This window comes from Microtus oregoni, unplaced genomic scaffold (genome assembly GCF_018167655.1).
Source record: "Microtus oregoni isolate MIOR12 unplaced genomic scaffold, Mior012 000020F_ref0000438, whole genome shotgun sequence".
NCBI classification, from domain to species: domain Eukaryota; kingdom Metazoa; phylum Chordata; class Mammalia; order Rodentia; family Cricetidae; genus Microtus; species Microtus oregoni.
This window is the reverse complement of record NW_024543079.1, coordinates 144,366-164,471: the sequence shown is the minus strand read 5'-3', so window position 1 is coordinate 164,471 and position 20,106 is coordinate 144,366. Positions and strand designations below refer to the sequence as shown.

Sequence of the window (20,106 nt, the reverse complement as noted above, 5' to 3'; positions counted from 1 at the left end):
AAAGTATGATGGAGGGATTGGGGGTGGGTAAATGAGGCATGCCTGGGGCCTAGGTCTCTGAGAGCAAACACCGAAAACCATTTTTGGCCCAAGAGATCTCCACTCAAAGGTTCTCTCTTTCCAGGTTCTCTTTCTCTCCGCCCCCCTCATTGATCACCCCCATCAATTTCAGTCTCAGGATTATGGCATTCCCTGGCAAAGCTCACCATAACCACATGGCTGTTAGTAACCAGAAAGTCATCTCCACATGAGAGCCTCATAAACACTGTCCAGAGTCTAGACTGTATGGGGAGAATGGGCTCAGGGAGGGAGGGAGGAGGGAGGCAGTCCAGAGAGGGCTCCTGGACACTTCTGTGATGGTGAAAACAAATGAACAGCAAACCCCCAAAGCGCAAGAATTTTATTTTTAATAGAATCAGTAATAAATGCCCACTGTGGGGAAAATAAATACACAGAGAAAGGAAGAGGCAGAGCAGGTGGGCACAGGAGTGGGAGAGGAAGAGAAAGGGGGCAGGCACAGGACAGGGAGAGGTAGAAAAGGGGGAACACGGGAAAGGGAGAGGGAAGAAGCAGATGGCCCAACATCAACTCACACCAATAGCATTTTAGTACACATTATATTTTGCTTTGTTTTGTTTGAGGCAGAATCTCACATAGCCCAGGCTGGCACTGAACTTACGATGAAGAAGAGAATAACCTTGAACCTCTGATAGTTCGGTCCCTAGCTCCCAAATGCTGCATTTACAGGCTCGAATCACTACTCTCATTTTATGTGCTGGGGATTGAACCCGGGGCTTCAGGAATGCCCGCCAAGCACTCTACCAACCGAGCTATATCCCCAGCCCAAGTACATGCTAATGTTTACTGCACAAATTCCAGATAAAGGCTGACAAACTGGAGCCCTTTGGAAAAACCTAGACATCTGCCTGTTTTTTAAATAAAGCTTTATTAGAATAGAGCTAGACCCGACCTGTTTCCATATTACTACATAACACGGTGGTAGAGTTGAGTGGCCTGGAATATTGCTATTTGTTATCCAGCCTCTTCCAGTCTCTCTATTCTTCCTCTGGAACATCAAGATCTTCACGTCTAAAGCACCTTGGGATGCTGCGGAATAGGATGATGGCCTACTGCTAAGTTCTGGAACGTCTCAGCCCCAAAGCAGGATAAGAGATGTGCTGTCTGTTTATTCAAATGTCTGACCACTGTCTGGTTTCATGTGACGCACAAAGGGCTCCTTCGCCAACCTCCCCACTGCCACGGGAGACAGGGCTCGGTAGGAAGCATCTGCCATAAGACAAAACTTCCCCCACCACTGCCACAGGAGACAGGGCTCAGTGTGAAGCAGCTGGTGTAAGACAAGGCTCTCAGACCTCAGCTTCAGAGCTGGGAGGATGTCAGAGCGTCTCCCTCCAGACAGGGCTACCAAGGGCACTGGAATTCAAGCTGTAGTGTTTGTGTTGGGTGAGGCTGGCTGAGGCGATAGGTGTTTGGGTTTATAAATACAGCTGGTAGGTAATATCAGTGATGCTTTAGACTCATGCTGCTATGAAATGAAGTCTCTCTGTGTAGCCCAGCTGGCCTGAAACACATGATGTTGTCTAAACTGGCCTCAAACTCCCAGGGACCCTCCCACTGTGTCATGTGACACTGAGGCGGGTTTGTTCAGTGTACCTCAAAATAATGGCTCTTGCCTTCACCAGAGCTGACCTGTCTGTACACTTTCACCGTCTGGCCTCTCGTGAGTTAGCTACACAAGCCTGGGTGAGCTGGAGCCTGTGCAAAAGCGTCTGACTTTTTCTCCCCATTGTAAGCGTCAGGAAGTTGAGCACGTCATTTACCTACCCAACAGTGAGTTCCCAAGTTCTAGAACAAAGCCTCGTGCCTCTGTGTTGACTGTACAAATACTCTGCTTGGCAAATCCAATAAACCTTCCTGGAGAGAACTGAGACTTTCGCTCCTGGGGAGACGCAAAAGAGACCAGTTGGTGGAAGAGAGTATTTCCAGGAAAGAGCCCAACTGGCCCACCTCAAACCCTTTTGAAACCCCCTGAAGGACCATGATGCAGAGAGCGTGTTTGGAAAGGGAGAAACCCCTGGCGGAAGGAGCTTAGGTGGCCCCGCCCACCCCTTACCTCCACAATGGGGCTTCCCTCACTCTATCTCCAACACTGCATCTGCTATCTGTAACGGAGGGGACGAGGCACTGACTGGGGCCTTGTCGATGCTTCTACCATGGGTCGGCTGCTCATCCATCCCGTAGCTGTGGTGAAAACACCTGGCTAAGACAACCCCAGGAAGAGCAGGTTGGTTTTTGTTCCCTGTCCAGTGTGCGGTCCTTCACAGCCAGGGAGGGACTCCATGATGGCTGGAGCCCGAGGCAGCTGGTCACATGACATCCGCAGTCAGGAAGTAGGGAGAGGTGAAAGCTGGTTCTCCCTTCTAATTCAGCCCAGGACCCCAGCCTGCGGGAACGCTGCCGCCCACGATCACAATCACGTGGGTCTTCCAACCTCTGTTGATTAGTCTGGAAGATCCCTCCCAGGAACAGCCAGAGGTTTTCTCCTACATGATTCCAGGACCTGCCCGGTTGGCAGTGTTAACCATGACAGATGTTCTAAAACATCTGCTGGGGAAATCACATCCCGCCATTGCCTTTCCATGGGGCAGAAGTCTCTGCCCTTCTCTTCGGGAAGGACAGTAGGGGCAGGACAAAGGTTGCGCTGACACGGGAGCAGAGGTCCACGAAGGAAAGGGACAGAGAAGTCCCTGGTTCCCCTTTCAGATCCACCTCCTCTTCCCTGGGAGCAGTATGGAGGAAACCTTGGTTACTTCTCTCCAGCAGGGCAAAGGAAAATCACTTCCCAGCCTTGCTTACCTGTCGGCTGATATCTTAGCTGGGAAGTGAAGTGCTGAAACCTGGCTCTTGTTAAACACAACCCTTGCCTTGCGCCCAGATGGAGGCCCACTCTGTCGCCTAAAAGAACCCACAGTTAGCATGGGAGTCTAAACAGGACATCCGTGGGTTGGGGTCTTAATGACTGAATTCCTATAATATTTTCAGCAACTGGAAAAAAAAAAACTCATTTAAGCTTGCATTCAGTTTGGAAAGTGAGTTCTGTGGAGGAAGTGACGGGACCAGGACGGCTTCTATTTCGTCATCAGGCGACAAACATGTGGAAGAGTCCCTTTGTTTCCAGAGAAGTCTCCGTTAGGGAATGAAAGGTTGTGCCTGGGACCACTCTGTCACAGGAGGGGAGACCATCCTTGCCTTGCCCATCAGGGAAGGACCCATTCCTCAAGTTTTGCTGGAGGAAACAGGGTCACATGACCGCCCTAGCAGCAAAGGAGGAAGGAAGGGAAGTGCTCCGTTTTCTGGCGTCTATAGGAGGGCGGGTATAGGAAGCCCCCTGTGATTGGCATGCAGCAGGCAACCCTTCGTTCCTCTCAGCTGTTTATTTACTGGACATTTAATGAGTGCAAGAGGCTGGATAACGCGGCTGCTCAGGTTAGAGTCCTGTTATTCATTACTGGGGATAATTAAGTGACATCGGCTCCCGGTGTGGAAAGCTCACCCTTCCGTGCTCAGCAGCTCAAGTAGTCTTGTGATTATTGCAGTTCTGCGGGACTTGTTCCTTTAACACCTAAGCTAAGCAGTAAATTCCGGGGCTGGAGAGGTGGCTCCATAGCTAAGAGCATTTCCTGAACGGTTCTGAAGACTAGAGTTCTGGTAGCAGAAGCCACGTGACAAGACAAGCATCCCCTTCGCACTTGCAACCCCAACTCCAAGGTGGGCAGAGACAGGAGGATCCCTGGGGACCTTATCTAGTCAAGAAAACACCCAGGTTCCAGGGGAAACCCTGCCTCAAACTAACATACAACAAATACTAGGAGACACCTGAGGCCCTCTTCTGGCCTCCATACACATTTGCAAGTACACACACAACACACACATACACACACACACATACACACATGCTATCTTTTTCTTAAAAAGGAAATCCATGGTATGTAAAATAAATTAAAAAATTTAAATTAAAAAATAAGAGAGAGAAAAACGGTCAGCAACTGGTAGAACACGGAGACAGCCACGAGTCAGGAAAGCCTGAGTCCCTGGCTTAAAAAGAAACCCCTGCACATTCCCACCAGCTAGCTAGCTCACAAGTTCAAAGTCATGCTGTCCATGTTCCTGCGGGTGTGGTTTATGGTGTATTTATGAGACTGCTTGTTGGTTGGTTAGTTGCTTGGTTGCTTGGTTGGTTGGTTTTTCCATTTCTATCATGAAATACCTGAGACTGAAGAATCTATAAAGAAAAGGGGTCAATATGGCTCCTGCTTAAGATGTTGAACAGTCACATGACTCTGTGTATATCCATCACCCCAGCACATGGGAGACAGAGCCAGGAGGACTAAGATGAGACCCTTCTGGTCTTTGTTTGAGTTCCAGACCAGCGAGGACTGCACAGTAAGACCCCCCAACTCAAAACCAGACCCCAAGCATCTCGGTCCATGTACCTGCATTATCACTTCCTAACAAGTTTAGGTCTGGAGGGAACTTGAGAGGCTTCCGTAGAGTTTGAATGTGTCCCACACCATCTCCATTCTTCCCATCCTGTGACCAATGTGCGGATTAGTAAAAGCTCATCTTCCAGGCCGAGCTGCTTAGTGCTTGCCCTTGCGTCTGCGTTCCCCCCAAAGCCAGCATGTTAAAGCCTTGGTCCCAACTTAACTTTGTTGGGGGCTAGAGATGGTGACTCCTCCAAGAGATGTGACCTAGTACAGCATCTTTCAGTCTTTGGGGACCCTGACCCCTTCCTTTCTCTTTTCCTTCCTGGCCATGCAGTCATTCCATTGAGTGCCTCCTGTATACTGTCGACCCTCGCCACAGCTCTATAAGCAGCAAGGTCAGCCAAGCCCAGATGGGAACTATCAGACCTAAGACCAAAGTCAGCCTTCCCATTGATGAATGATCTCTTTGTATCCGCTTAAAGAGTCTGCCGCGTGACACTCAGATGTCCCCTGAAGTCCTCTTGTTGCTCCAGGACCCCACCCAGGGTAATAGCATACTCAGCCGTCACTTCTTGGCTGACACCTTCTGAGACCTCCCCCACTCTTTGGTGGCATTATGTCATGTGACTAAATACTTGACAGGATGACTTATGGGAGTATCCCCATCACTCCCTGCTGCTGTCCTGAAAGACTCTCACCAGAAGCAACTTAGGAGAGTCTGTTTTGACTTAAAGTCTCAAGGTCTAGATGTCAGTAATTTGGGGATCCCGGAGCTGAGAGATGATGTCTCAACGTGATATAGGAAGCAGAAAGACAAGAGAACAAACAGGAAGTGGAGTGAGACTATAAATCCTCTAAGCCTACCCTCTCTGATGTACTTTCTCCACTAAGGTACCATGTCCTAAAAGTTCCATACCCTCCCCAAATGGCACCACTGACTGCAGACCAACTCTTCAAATACCTGAGCCCACTAGGGACATTGCGCGTTCAAACCACCACGCCTGGGGGCCTGTTTTCGTCCCAAACTGACAGACACACCCATATGTGGGGCAGAGAGGACAGAGACCACGTCTAACTTCACAGGTTTCATTTCCTTTGGGTTCAAATAGAACAACCTGCCCTGTGGCCACATGGGGAAGTAGTCCCAAGTCCTCTGTTCTTCCACTCCAACTATCCTCTGGTAGAGGGAAATCTCAGCACTGAGTGTTCCCAGGCGCCATCAGCAATCATTCTGTTTGACCAGTTGGCAACCCTAACCTGCCAGGCAGGGTTTGGGAGGGGAAAAAAAGTAATTAGCCCAGGTGAGGCTCATTAGCGCCAGTCTGGAATTCTGCCAGCCATACCAGTCGCTGTGTGCCAACCCTTGATTTTAATATCAATGGTGTTGCTGACAAGGACCAGGCAGGCTGGGGGGGGGGGGGGAGTGTCACCAGCCAGCCCTCTCCCCCTCCCCTTCCGCATGCTCTCACTGCTAGGTGAAGCAGTCTGCTCCAGCAAATCAGAGCTGGCTCCTGAGTCAGTTTTTTGGGCCTCCCTTGTCTAACAGGCTGGGCCCCAGGTGATCTTAAAAATTAAATGAAGCTCAGAAAATGAGACACATAGGAGAGCCAGGAATTAATAGCCCATCCCCAGCGCCAGCAGAACTCTTGACTGTACGTCCCTTGTCAATTTCCTTGGAATTCCTTTGGGCTTTTGGTACTAGCAAAGATTCAGTCTGAGATCTCACAGCTCTGGAGTATTTCCGCCTTAAGGTCCCAGTGTCCCAACGATGGCCTTGTTCTCACACAAAGTTTAAAATGAGCTGCTATGCTAACTTTTCTTCCCATGAACCGAGGTATTTATGATGCAGTGCTTTCCACGTGGGTCTGTAGACTGCTCTCTCGATACTGCAAAGGCACTAGCTAAAACTTCCCACTACTACTGGGGTGCAGAGGCGCATGCCTTTAATCCCAACACTGGCAGGTGGGTCTCTGTGAATTCAAGAAGAACCTGGTCTACATAGAAAGTTTTAGGCAAGCCAGGGCTACACAATAAGACTGAGGGGGAGTGAGGAGTGGGCATGGGTATGTGTGTGTGCATGTGGGTGTGTGTGGGTGTGGTCACCATCATTATCACCACCATTCAACCTTGTCATCACTACCACCATCTTTATCTCCATCGTCAAGGCAGGTACCAGGCTTTGCATTCTATTGTATTTTCCCAATGATTACAAGTGCTGATGAATGCCATTCCCACAGTACTGCAGAGAAACCAGGCTTAGTGAGCCAGCACCTACCTGGTGGAGACCAAGTTCATTCTTGATTGAGTGTATCTCTTGAGAGTCTGAGGACTGAGTTACTGCTTTGAAGTTCTAACTAAACACCAAGAGTTGGTCCTTGATTATTATTTTATAGCAGAGTGAGAAACAACATAGAGAAAAGAAAGGATGAGGGGCGGAATCAGGTAAGGGCACTAGATAATACTCCTGTGGGGTGGGAGAAACAAGCAGTGACCATGAAACTGTATTGATCTTAAGCACAAAAAAAGATGGATTCCAACTGGCTACATTGCAATAGATGCATTTGTGCTCTTCAGAGGAAAGAGGGGCTCTGTTTCAGAAATGTCAAAAATAAAATTTGTAACTTCTGATTTCTTACTTGTTCCTTTAAGGAAAAAAAAGTGAAAGGGGCACCATAGTAAAATCTCAATACCTGTTCTCCATTTGTTTAAGATGAACTTACAAATACACACACACACACACACACACACACACACACACATTCACACGTTCGCACTCATATAGGCATATAAATAAATAGATATAGAGATATATATCAGTTGCAATGGGCTGTCATCAGTGTGACAATTGTGTATGAGAGAACCAGCATGTCACTTAGGTGTGAGCCACACACACTAACCCTGGGGAGCTTTGACAAGTCCAGCACCATATAGAGCGCAGCTCCTGCAGACGGAGGGAAATGGGCAGTAAGGAGCATATTCTGCAGGAAGCCAGGTCTCATTTTGGCTTGAGCTAAAAGAATTCCACATGAGTGTGTGCTCTGTTGATGTTAAGACATCCAGAAAGAGCCGAAAGAGAGACTGGGGCTTTCCCCACAGAGAGACAGACAACATGTACAAGAGAAAAGAACACGACAGAGATTCCCTTAGTGAAGCACCACCAAAACCTCCCTGAAGAACCACGTTGCTCTGGAATGCTGGTTGCTTGGCAGTGGCTCGTGGTGGGAGGGAAGGAAGGAATTACCTGAGGAAGCAAGGTCAGGAAAAACCCACCCAGAGCCCTTTCCATGAGTCTCCCGGTGTAGGAAGCCCTGAGAAGGAACTGGTACCCAAACCGTAGTCTCAGAGGATCAGGCTGCTGAGGTTCACTGCCTTCTACGCTGAGCGCCTAAGAAGTGATGAAGCCACCTCACTAGAAGTCAGAGCCTCTGGGTAACCATGACTCAGAGAGGCTGCAAAAGAATCCGCCAAATGAGAGTTTGCTGGGTATGCATTTAGAAATTGGATCTTCCCCTCCCACTCCCATTATGTTGATTATATCTTTCATCCCCAAGACTGGGGCCAAGAGCCCCTTCCCTACCCCTCCTCCCCTCTCTCTGTAATCCTCACCCCTCATTTCTCTCCTCTCCTGATCCTCAGCATCCTGCCACCCCTAAGGCAGTGGCAGGATTCCAAGGAGTTCATTAAATGCCTGCCACCTCCCCATTGCCCATCGGGCATTCCTAGCAGCAACCCCCCCCCCGGAGGGGGCATGGCGGTCCAGAAGCAAGATAGGCACTTGGAAGGGAGTGGTCTGCTCGGGGGATAGGGACCCCCCCTCTTTTCACAAAAGAGAGGAGCCAGCAAATAGTTAATGGTTTAATCCTTCACAGAAAAAGTCAAGGCAGACTCGTGATCCTCGATGGTAATGAAGGTGTCACACATTGTCTAGAGAAAGTTGTGCCTGGCAAGCTTCCCTTTTTCGGATGCCTACCCCAGTGACATTTCATCTCACATCCACCTTAATGAAATGCATAATTAACATATTCTAATTGTGCTGAGCGCTGCGATGATTTTGACAGAACTCACTTTCCATGTCTAATTTGATGCTAATTTAATCTGTTCCTCTCCCGCTGACATGACCTTTCTTGATTGAGTTTCACTGAGGAAATTTTTTGATGGATTGATTTATCAGCAGTGCGGAGACAACAAAGGCTCAGGGTGCATGACAGAAAATAGGAAGGGACCGGCCCTCAAAGCCAGTGCGCTCTGAACTTGCTGGCTGGAATGTCCTCTTCCAGAGACAGCTTGTCTGATCTACTGATGGAATTTGAGCAATGTGACATCCGTGGGTGGGTTTGATCTTCCGATAAAGACAGTAAATATCTTATTGTGGCCAGAGAGCTTTGCACAGAAAACCTCTGCGCCAATTCCAAGGAAGCCCAGGAGGCGCCGACGAGGATTCGTCTGTGAATTCATCTCTCGCTGCCTTGATTCCTGGATAGAATGCTGCGTGGGGTGCCCCCAGCCCAGGGGGGAGGCAGGAAGACAGCGTCCATCTTAAACTATGATGAAGATAAGGTACTTCCATGTAGGGCCTGGGTTCTCTGCTTTCGCTAAAACTTGATCTTGGACAGGTATTGTGGGTTTTCCTGCAGAGTTTCCCACACCTCATTACAATGTCTCCAGAAAGATCTTTGTCCAGTTCCAGGTCCGAGTCAGGATACAGAGTGACAGTTGTGGATGCTCTAAGTTCTCACAGTCAGCTGACTGAGAAGAACATTAGTCTTCCTCAGGCTGCAGACTCGGAGGTCAAAGCAGAACCCCAGTTCCAGAGGACTCACACAGAATGCCCCCTCCACCTGTATACTGTATAAACACTGGCTGGGCTGCATTTCAAGGCTGGGATCTGCACGGCTAGGGCAGGGTATCGCACCTGTCCCATTGAGGTCTTTGTAGGGGAATAGAAGAGTTTCCCATTCTACCCAGCTCCTACCCACTAGAAGTTGGTGGCAAGCTCCCTTCCAGAGTCAGGTCAGTTAAAACCCATCTACAGAGCTTGCTCTATATCTCCCAAGGGGCAAAAGAACCTCCCCCCAAATGGGTACCACTGACACATAAGAGGACATCATAATGTCACAGCCCCATCTGTACCCCAAGTCCCCTCACAGCCAGTCTTTGCCTGCCTAGTAGCAACCTGAGTCCTATCCATCCGATCCCCCAGCTCCTCTTCTGTCGGAGCACAGATGAATCCACTGTATAAACTATTGATTTATCTATGGTCTGTCTCTTCTCATTAACCTATGTGCCCCATAAGACTGGGGCCTAGCCAGTCTGCTCACTCTTGCTTTGTTTTGTTTAATTATAGTAAAACATGTATGATATAAGATTAGTTTGCGGGGTTATATTTTAAGTGTGTGTGTGAGTGTGTGTGTGTGTGTGTGTGTGTGTGTGTGTATCTAAGTGTGAGCATGTGCATGTATGCAGGTACCCTCAGAGACCAGAAGAAGGCGGTGGGTCTCCTGGAACTGTAGTTACCGGCTGTTGTGAGTTGCCAATTACGAGTGCTGAGAACCTGACTCTGGTCCTCTGCTAGATCAGTGTGTGCTCTTAACCACTGAGACCCAAATTTGGTTTTATCCATTGTAGGATGTGCATTCACAGCACTGTCTCATCCCAGCACATTCCCTTCATCCCTAAAGGAAACCACACACGTGCTATTTCTCCCGTGTCATCTACCCTCTGGGACTCTGACTCTGCCTGCTGGGTGTTTCACACAGGCGGAATCATTCCTAAGTAGAATGGCTTTAAGGGAGGGCCTGTCCAGTGACTCCCCGATATGTGTAATATGAATTTACCACACAAGTCAGCAGCTCCACCCAAGGTATGTACCAAAAAGAACTGAAAAGAGAAACTCTCAAGAAAATATATTTTTAAAGAATTTAAAATTTAAAACTCTTTGTACAGGAATATTCATAGATGCACTCGTCACTGTGGCCAAATGCTACCCACCTGCTGGTGACGCTAAACAAATGGGCTGTGTTGCTATGTCCATAAAAGGAAATGGAGCGCGACGCGCGTGGTGCCACAGGGAAACCTTGCCTATCTTTTCTTCCTTGTGTCTTCATCTGCAAAAACAACACCAGGCACATAGTAGGTGCCCCATAAATATAGGCTGAATTCTTGAAAGGTATAAAAAAAAGTGCTACAAGAAAATGAGGCTAGTCAAAATTGTGGCTAAGTGAAACCAGCCAGGAATGCTGGCTTTGATTGTGTTTCTTTCAGTTTATAAAACGGGAACAAAGGAAGGGAGGGAGGGTAGGAGGAAGGGTGAGAGGGAGGAAAAATAGATAGGGAGGGAGGAAGGAAAAAAGAAGGGAGGGAGAAAGGGAAGGAGGAAGAAAGGAAGGAAGAAGCCAGGGAGCCAGGGAGGGAGGAAGGGGAAAGGGAGGGAGGGGATGATTGAGAGAAGTGGGAAGGAAGAAAGGAAGGAAGGGGGGAGGAGGAAAGGAAGAAGACTTTTGAAAACAAGGAGGCCAAACTGATACTGACTTGCACTTTTCTTTCTTTTAGTGAACTAGTTGGGTGAGAGAGGGGGACTAGTTACAGAAAGGCACTAACTTGTGTGCATGAGTATCCCTGTGATGATCCGCCTCATCATGCCCAGTTCTTGCTTTGTTTCTAAGCAGTTGTGCTCAAGGAGCCCACAGTAATAGATGCTTTTCTTCAAAGCCGTCTCCCCCGGGAAGATGAAATATTCATTCCAATGGTTGCTCCTACTGCAAAGATTTTTTTGTAAAATGTCTTCAGGAGTTGCCGTATGAGCCCCACAAGACTAGCAAGCTAACGAGATTATAATCATTGTAATCACACTTGATCATACATCAAAAGCAGTTTAACTCAACGAAATGCCCTGGCCCACTTCGATAGCCTTTATGTTAACCAGCATCCAGCTTTGCTCTCGGGCTAAGTTGCTCTGTGATTCCAAACTGGGCTAAGTACCTGAGTGTACAACACAGCAGTCAGCAAAAGGGCACGGCTCAGGGGCCAACCTCCTTAGGTTTGAGTTCCGACTCTGCCACTAACTGTGAAACTGTGCCTCAGTTTCCCTGACTGTAAGAGTAGGTAATGATCAGCCTACCTCAAGAGTTCTCTTGGGGATTAAGTTAGTTAATTCCTGCATATACCAAGCAATGTGCAATGCCCAGGCCAGGCTAGGTCCTTAGGCATGAGTTCTTATAAAAGATATGAATGAGCCAGTTTAGTATTGTGTGGCTTCCGAAGGTCGAAAAAGGCGACTTAGAAAGTAATTTCTGTTACGAAATCAAGTACGGGACGGAAGAGATGGTTGACTTTGTGGTTAACAACACTGTTCTTCCAGAGGATCAGAGTTCAGTTCCTAGTGCCCCCATCAGGCGCCACACACCCTGTAGATTCAAGGGCTCTGATGTTCTCTTCTACTCTCCAGAGATTCCTGAATTCACGTGTGTGCACGTGCACACACACACATACATACACAGACACACACACACTTACACACATACAGACACCCAGACACATAAACACACAGACACATACACACATAGACACATACACACATACACACACAGACACACATACACACACACACAATTGACCAGCATTTCTTGACTCATCACCTCTTCCTTGAATTCCCCAACCACTTCTGTTTTCTGCTAATGACAGACCTCCCTGCCTTCCTGTGACACAGGACCCTTGGGATGACACTGGGCCACCTGGACAACCCAGAATCATCCTGCTTTCTCATGATCCTTAATGACTGGGGTAAAGTGCTTCTACCATTCACAGGTTGGGGGACTAGGAAGTGGAATCTCAGGATCCTTATTCAGGCCATCACAAACGACTTCCTTAGACACGGTGTGTTTCCTGGTGATGGAGTTCCCTCCATGTCTCTGTGACACCGACCGTGTCAGTCGGAGGAAAGGACACAGTTCGGAGACACACCCAGAATTCTAATTTAGGCAGACCTCAGGATGGCATCCTCCCTTGGAGTTGTCTCCCTCAGTGGATTTGGAAGGAACATCTACATTTGGCCAACCATCTCAGGCTAGCTCCAAATGAACGCCATACTGGAGACTCTCATTTTAGCCGTGTGGTCAAGGCATTGCATGCTACATATAAACCCCATGCCTACCAAGCCTAGCCAAGGCCCACCCAAACACTAACTGCCAAGGCAAGAATTTTGCTGTTGCTCCGCTCTATTTCCGCAGCACCGAGACTGCCCGGCACCCCTTCCAGATGCTGCATGAATAATACATGTTATATAAGTTAACAAAGGGGTTCTTATTGAGGGGCTCTACAGTACTGAAAACTGAGTGCCTTTCAAGAAGATGAAGCACATCTTGTTTGCTTAGCCAACATGCCACCAGGAAAATCCTGCGCTTCCTTGAACGTTGTACAACCTGTGGCTACTTTGACACTTCCGGGTCTCACTGTAATAGGTCACTTCCTGGACACTGTTAGATGCTAAAAACTCAGTCTGATTCGAAGAGATGCTCCCTGAGAAAATCTCTTTCATTCGAATTATTGCTTTCTTAAAATTTTTATTTCTCTTTATTTATTGTGTATGTGTGTTCACATGTGTGTATATGGTGTGTGTATATGTGCCATGGCAGGCATGTGGACATTTATAGCATGTGTGCATGCACATGTGTGTATGTGTGTTATGGCATACATGTAGACAACCTGTTAAGAGACAGTTCTCACCTTCCCTCATGTGTGTCCCAGGGATTGAACTCAGGTCATCAGGCTTGGCAGCGAGCCTGTTTACGCGCTGAGCTCTGTCTCTCTGGCCCTGGAATAGTTCCGTGTTGATAAGCCAGTACCCAAGGAGCACAGCTGTTGTAGAATGGCTTATTCAGAGGCTCCAGCCTTCATTTTTGGCCTCTGAATGTTTCTGGGTGTGATTGTGTTTTCATTTGTCAGTCTAAAATGAAAATGTAACATTTCAATTACAACCCATGAGAGAGAAGCGAAGGAGGGGCGATTTGCATGTGATCTGCAAATTGGACAAGAATAATTTTGTCAACTTCTAATCTGCCGATACTCAAAATTTTGAAATAAAAGCAAACTACTCATTAATTCATTGCTTTTTTCTTTATTGAGTGAAGGTATTTTTTCCTGCTAATGGTGTTTTATTTTAAATTTAAACCTTTTTTGAGAATTTCACTCCTAAGTACTATATTTGCATCATTTCTACCCCTCCTTTCAACTATTCCCGTGTTCCCCCAACCCCCTCTCAAATTTATAAATTCAAGGCTTTTTGTTATTATTGTTACATATAGAAAATATATGCGCATATGTGTGTATAAGTGTGTGTGTGTGTGTGTGTGTGTGTGTGTGCGCGCGCACACGCGCGCACGCACGCCTCTCCACTGAGTTCATTTAGTGTTGCTCCTCTGTGTGTGTGTTCAGGACTGAAAACTTGGGATTGTATCACCTTTGAGGAGTCTCATCCCTGGAGAAGGCTGACCCCCTCTCTCAGCAGTGGGTGATTGCCTGTAGCTCTTCATCTAGAGGCAGGGCTCTGTGAGATTCCCCCCTTCAGGTGGCAAGTAGACGGGTGATGTCATCATGCAGGTAAATTGCGTTTTTAATCCAGAATCGCTTATGAAAAGGTGGAATGTGGCATTTCTTAGGAAAGCCAAACAAAATGCAAGCTTCAACAAGCCCTGCAAAGGTGGGCATGGCAACACACACTTCCATCTCAGCATTACTGAGGCTGAGGTAGGAGGGTCTCAAGTGTGGGGCCAGCCTGAATTAACTACCCAGTGAGCTGTTGTCTCGGAATGACAACAACGAGTTTAAGAAAATAACATAGTACTGTAACCTAAGGACTTCATGAAAGAGGGGGAAACAAAGGAAATGAAGGTTTATCAGGAGGTTTTCGGTGTTTTGCAAATAGAATTTTAATGACACCTTCAGTATGCCAGTTTAATGTTTACAAGTATGAATGGATTCTATTTCAATAGACTTATCAGCCTGGGTCACATATAAAATCAACTCAATTATCATTCCAAAATTTTGAAGACTATCAGTGATTGGCAGAATTCTAATGCCTGCCTCCCAAGCTTCCTGTTCCATGTTTCTTCAATCAAAGCCTAATCTGGGACCAGCTGTAAAGGGATAGTGCCGGAGCCACTAACAGAAATGCCCGCATCAAGAAGTCCCCTTAGAATCGGGCTTATTCGCCAACCGGGAGCAAAGGAAGGTAGAGAGGTGATGGAGAGATGACTCGGGTTGAGAGTACCTACTGCCCCTCCAAAGGACCTGAGTTTGATTCCCAGCACCCACTGGATAGCTCACAACCATCGGGTGCCACCCTGAGCATCACACTCATGTGTGTACACACTCACACAGGTGCATATATACATGATTCAAAATAAATCCTTTTTGGTTAACAATAAATTCTTAAAATATGTTTAAAAGAGTCGGAAATAATGTCCCACATGGAGCCAAGAGGAGAAGAAAACTATAGCCAGAGAGATGGGAATCCAATTCCCTATACTTAGTACTTCTGAGACAATTTTCAGTGTTCCCCAGGACCCTGTGCCTCTGCTCCTACTTTGCACCAATCATCCATCCCTAAATTCATTGGGAGGAATTAAGAGAGGAGAGTGTGTACAAAGTGCTGGGTAAGAACACATCCAACGAGCAGGATGAAAAACAACTATTATGTCCACTTATGGTTTAGCCTTATTTTTTACGTGGAATTGTGCACACATATGTGCATTGTAAGTGTGCACGTGTCCAGAGAGGCCAGAAGACATCATCGTCTGAAGCCTGAGCTACAGGCAGTTGTGAGCTGCCCAGTGTGGGTGCTGGGAACCAAACTCAGTTCCCCTTGGGGAACAGCAAGTGTTGTAAACACCCACGAGTCTGACTCTCGATCCCTGAACACTCTTTAAATTATTCCACTCAAAATGTCATTCACTGACTCCTCTTTCAAAGCCGTGTGGATTTTCATCTAGAGAGAGGGGTGGTGGTTCTGCAAGTCGAGAGCCTTGGGTCATACTCAGTGCTTGCTTACAGCTGACTCAATGCCCATCTGTGTGTCTTTTGGGCCCCTCCCCTAAACTCGTATTTTTCCCAGTCTAGTTCATAGCTGGCCAATTCTCTGAGTTTCCAAAAACCAAAACCTTTAATACCACACCACTCTGAAAAACGTCAAAATATGTGTCCTACTTTCACTGGGCCCCGCTGCGGAACTGGACATGGCCCTAAGGACTCATCTAGGCCAAACTGATGCTGGCCAACCAGGACTTAGCTTCACAAACACGCACTTCACTAGAAGCTTCTGGTGCCCAACCATAAAGATAAGAGTGAGCATCTTGGGCATCAACTTTAGGGCTGGTAATAGGATAATTTGAGGGCAAAAACTTTCTGGTGCTAACGAAAATTACTGCAGGGGCCGCAACCTCCACCGTGTCTGCTGAATAACATCCGTCAGCCCTCTCTCTCTCTCTGCTTCTGCAGCCTACTGACCTCTCTTTCCTTCCTTGGCAACCCTGGGAGGCTTTCTTAGCTGCCTCGGCTTTCTTATGGGTAACTTGTATAACTCCAAAGAATGAGACTAATACATGTCCATACACGAAGGAATAGACAACAAAAGAAGTCAAAATAGGACCAGATGAAGTCATCTCAGTATTCTACAGCCAGTAGAAAATGTCAGTCCAGGCCGAAGAAGGACAGGCCTAGAGTTGGGAAATGAGGGTGGAAGGGAGCCTTGGAGAGACTTCCCAGGCTGTGCTGTTCTTCATAGCAAGTATCCTATGATACCTGAAAAGACAGTGGGCTTAGTGGCCAAGGCTAAGGCACAGCCATCCAGTGCTGTCTTGGTATATAGCTACCACTGTCAGTAATTCGACTGATAGACATTTACCATGCATGTCTATGTAAATTACATCATAGAAAAAAATTCTGAGCTGGGAGTGGTGGCACACGCTCTTTAACCCCAGCCCAGCACTCAGAAGGCAGGAGCGATGGACCTATGAGTTCAAGGCCAGTCTTATCTACGTGGGAATTCCAGGGCAGCCAGGGCTGGATAAAAAATTTTTGAGACCCTGTCTCCAAAAAAAAAAAAAAAAAAAAAAGCCAACAACCAATAATTAGTCACACCTATTATCTTAGCTTCCGTTCCTGTGGAGACAAAGTAGTCTGACAAAATCCACTTAAAGGAGAAAGGTTCTTTGGCCCACAGTTTGAGGGTACCCACCATCACCGACGATCACCATGAGGAAGTGAAGCAGCTGGTCACATGACATCCATAACCAGGAAGTAGAGATATACAAACGGCTACTTGGCTCTCTTTCTCCACTGTGTAGAATCTAGAATTCCGGCCAGGAAATAGTGCTGCCCACAGTGTGTAGGTCTTCCCACCTCAATTAACAAAGTCAAAACAATCCACACAGGCGTGTGCAGAGCCCTTCTCCCAGATGATTCTAGTCCCTGTTAAGCCAAAAGTTAACACTAACCATCACGCTTGCATATTGCATGGTAAGTTTCGTTTTTCACCTCATTGTAAACACCCTTCCATTAAATATCCTATACCGATTCTTAGAAAGCTACACAGAACCATTCCGTGGGATGCCTGACTGTTGCTGCATGCTGCCCTTGGCCTATGGAGGCATTATTGCAGTGGTTTCCACCTTTGGCTCTAGTTAGCAGCACAGAACTGGAGTCTTTTCATGCATCTACATCTGATTCCCTGGGTTCTATTCCACATATAAAGCTTCTGAGTCCATGGGCTATGTACGTATCTGAAGACTGCTGAAACCAGTGTGTTAAGCCTCATTGCAGAATCATCAGCCAAAGCAAAGGTATGAGCAATTAATTTAGAACAAAATGAAACACTAAGCTGCTGAAGAAGCACCAGTAATTCTTTAAAAAAAAAAAAAGATTGATTTATTTATTGTGTATATAGTATTCTGCCTACATGCATGCTTGTAGGCCAGAGGAGGGCATCAGATCTCATTACAGATGGTTGTGAGCCACCATGTGGTTGCTGGGAATTGAACTCAGGACCTTTAGATGAGCCGGTGGTGCTCTTAACCACTGAACCATCTCTCCAGCCCTGCACCAGTAGTTCTTGAAAGATTTTTTTAATATAGAAAGATAGAAGGAAGGCAACAAGATGACCACATTGGCCCAGGCCTGTGGGTATTTCCATGTTAAAGTAAGGACAGTCCCAGGTAAACTACAATATCTGGTTTGCCTCTCTAAGATGACTATGGTTAGCTGCCATGCCGGCAGGACTTTCACATGCTCAGAAACCCAGGGAAGCAGCAAGACATCCTGAGCACCACTGCTAGACCCGACAACTTGTAAATAAACTTGTTGGAACTGAAATGGTAAAAAGGCAAGTATCTTCATTAGGGTTTCTATGTGACGAAACACAATGACCAACAGCAAGCTGGGGAGGAAAGGCTTTATTTGACTTAACCTTCCACAATGGAGCCCATCACTGAAGAACAGCAGGGCCGGAGCCTGGAAGCAGGAGCTGATACAGAGGCCATGGAGGCCTGACTTGCATCCCAAGGCTTGCTCAGGCTGATTTCTTATAGAACCCAGGACCATCAGTCCAGGGATAGCACCACCTACGATGAACCGGGCCCTTCTCCATCAACTACTAATTAAGAAAATACCCTAGAGGCCTGCCTATAGTCCAGTCTTTTTAAGGCATTTACTCTACTGAGGTTCCTTCCTCTCCAGTGATTCTAGGTTATGTAGAGTTGACATAAAACTAGCCAATACAGTAAGGAAGTGATTAGGTCCATAGCTATGCTTGAGAACTTAGAAATGTTAGGACAAAATAAAAGTTAAAGAAAGTCAAAATAAGGACATCAAGGCCTGAGGAGGTGGCTCAAGGGGTAAAGCGCTTGTGTGTAAGCAGAAAGACCTGGGTTTGGGTCCCTAGAGTGCACATAAAAGCCAGGTTTTCTAGGTGTTGTAGTGCACACCTTTAATCAAAGCACTCAGAGGCAGAGGCAACAGAATCTCTGTGCGTCCAAGACCAGCCTGGTTTACATGGGAGTTTCAGGGCAGCCAGGGCTACACAGAGAAATGCTGCCTTGGTGGAGCAGGGATCCAGGCTTGACAATGCACACCTGTTACCCAATGCTGGCAGAGCAGAGACAGGCAGACCCTAGGGCCTTGGTGATGAGCCAGTCTAACCCAGGCAGCAAGTTTCAGCCTCAGCAAAAGACACTGTCTCTGAATAAATATATAAACAAGGTGAAAAGTGGTCAACGGAGAATATCCCACATCAACCACTGAACCTCTGACCTTCACATGTGCCTTCATGGGCTAGCACCCATGCACACCACACACACACACACACACACGCACACACGCACACACGCACACACGCACACACGCACACACACACTAATGACATAGAATGAGAGCAGAAAACAAAGACTGGATAAAACTAAGCTCGTAGGAGAACTGTGACAGGCTCCAGGACATCCTAAGTGCCATGCTTTTTTGCTGTTTTCTGTTGGATCTGTCTACCTGATTTCAACTATTTCCTCTTAGGATGTTTTCTTTAAAACTTCAGGAATTCTGAGTGAGAGAAGTGAATGAGTCACCATTGCAGCTTCTAGAATATCAAGATGATATTCCACACATTCTTAATTCGAGAAAAGGTACTTTAGTAGTGAAGTGCACATGCACGCGCGCGCGCACACACACACACACACACACACACACACTAAATCCATGAGATAAGGCTGTCCCATTGTACAAATCAGACTCAAAACACCATAGTTACAAATTTAAGCGCAGGTTTTATTCTTTTGACTAAAGGGCCACCCTGAAAATAAGAAACAAACATTCTAGAGGGATGTCATTAACTTGATGGAGATCAGGGCAAAGGAAAGAATCCAGTCATGGGCATTCCCTTTGACACATAGTTGGGTTTGGGCTATCTTTGCTTTGCATGTGGTTCTCACATTCTCCTGACAGTTTCCCCCAGGATCACACTCCCCTTTGTGACCTTGCAGTTAAGTTAAGCTCCTGCCATACACAGGAGCTCCCCAAATATTGATTGGAATACAGAATGAAGACTAGGTGGGAATCAGAAGCATAATTTACTCGTCTAGATTCTGTCCCTAGTTTCCCCCTGGAAGATGGGTTCATTGATTCACTCACTTGGTAGTTATTTTCCATGTTCAGAATCAGGATGGATCAGAGAGGAGAGTTGTCTTTGTTTCTGCGTTCAGAATCAGGATGGATCAGGGAGAAGAACGGTCCTTGTTTCCATGTTCAGAATCAGGACGGATCATGGAGGAGAATGGTCCTTGTTTCTATCCTCTAGGGCTCAAGCTGTTATTGGAGGGACTAGAGAACTGGGGAAGTTGATTCTTTAGAGACTTATTTTTATATTTGTGTGTCTGTGCATGGGATGAGGAGATGGGTATGCACATGTGAGAGTAGTTGCCTTCAGAGGTCAAAAAAGAACATCCAGTCCCCTGGAGATGCAGTTAAAGATGACTGGGGGCCTTTCCCCTCCCAGAGTTGGGTACCAGGGATCGACCTCAAGTCCTCTGCAAGATCAGCACATGCTGTTAACCACTCAGCCATC

General features: G+C 47.0%; 1 protein-coding gene across 3 annotated transcripts in view; it reads left to right on the top strand.

The window, feature by feature from the left end:
• Tshz2 (teashirt zinc finger homeobox 2) overlaps positions 1-20,106 on the top strand; it is a 445,344-nt gene that overhangs the window by 327,522 nt on the left and 97,716 nt on the right. Inside the window, exon 3 of one of the 3 annotated variants that reach the window (XM_041670310.1) lies at positions 1,041-1,154. The exons of the other annotated variants lie outside the window; for them this stretch is intronic. The gene's annotated coding sequence lies outside the window, so the exon portion shown is untranslated. Of the gene's footprint in view, positions 1-1,040; positions 1,155-20,106 lie in introns of those variants that run through there. 3 annotated transcript variants of the gene reach the window in all.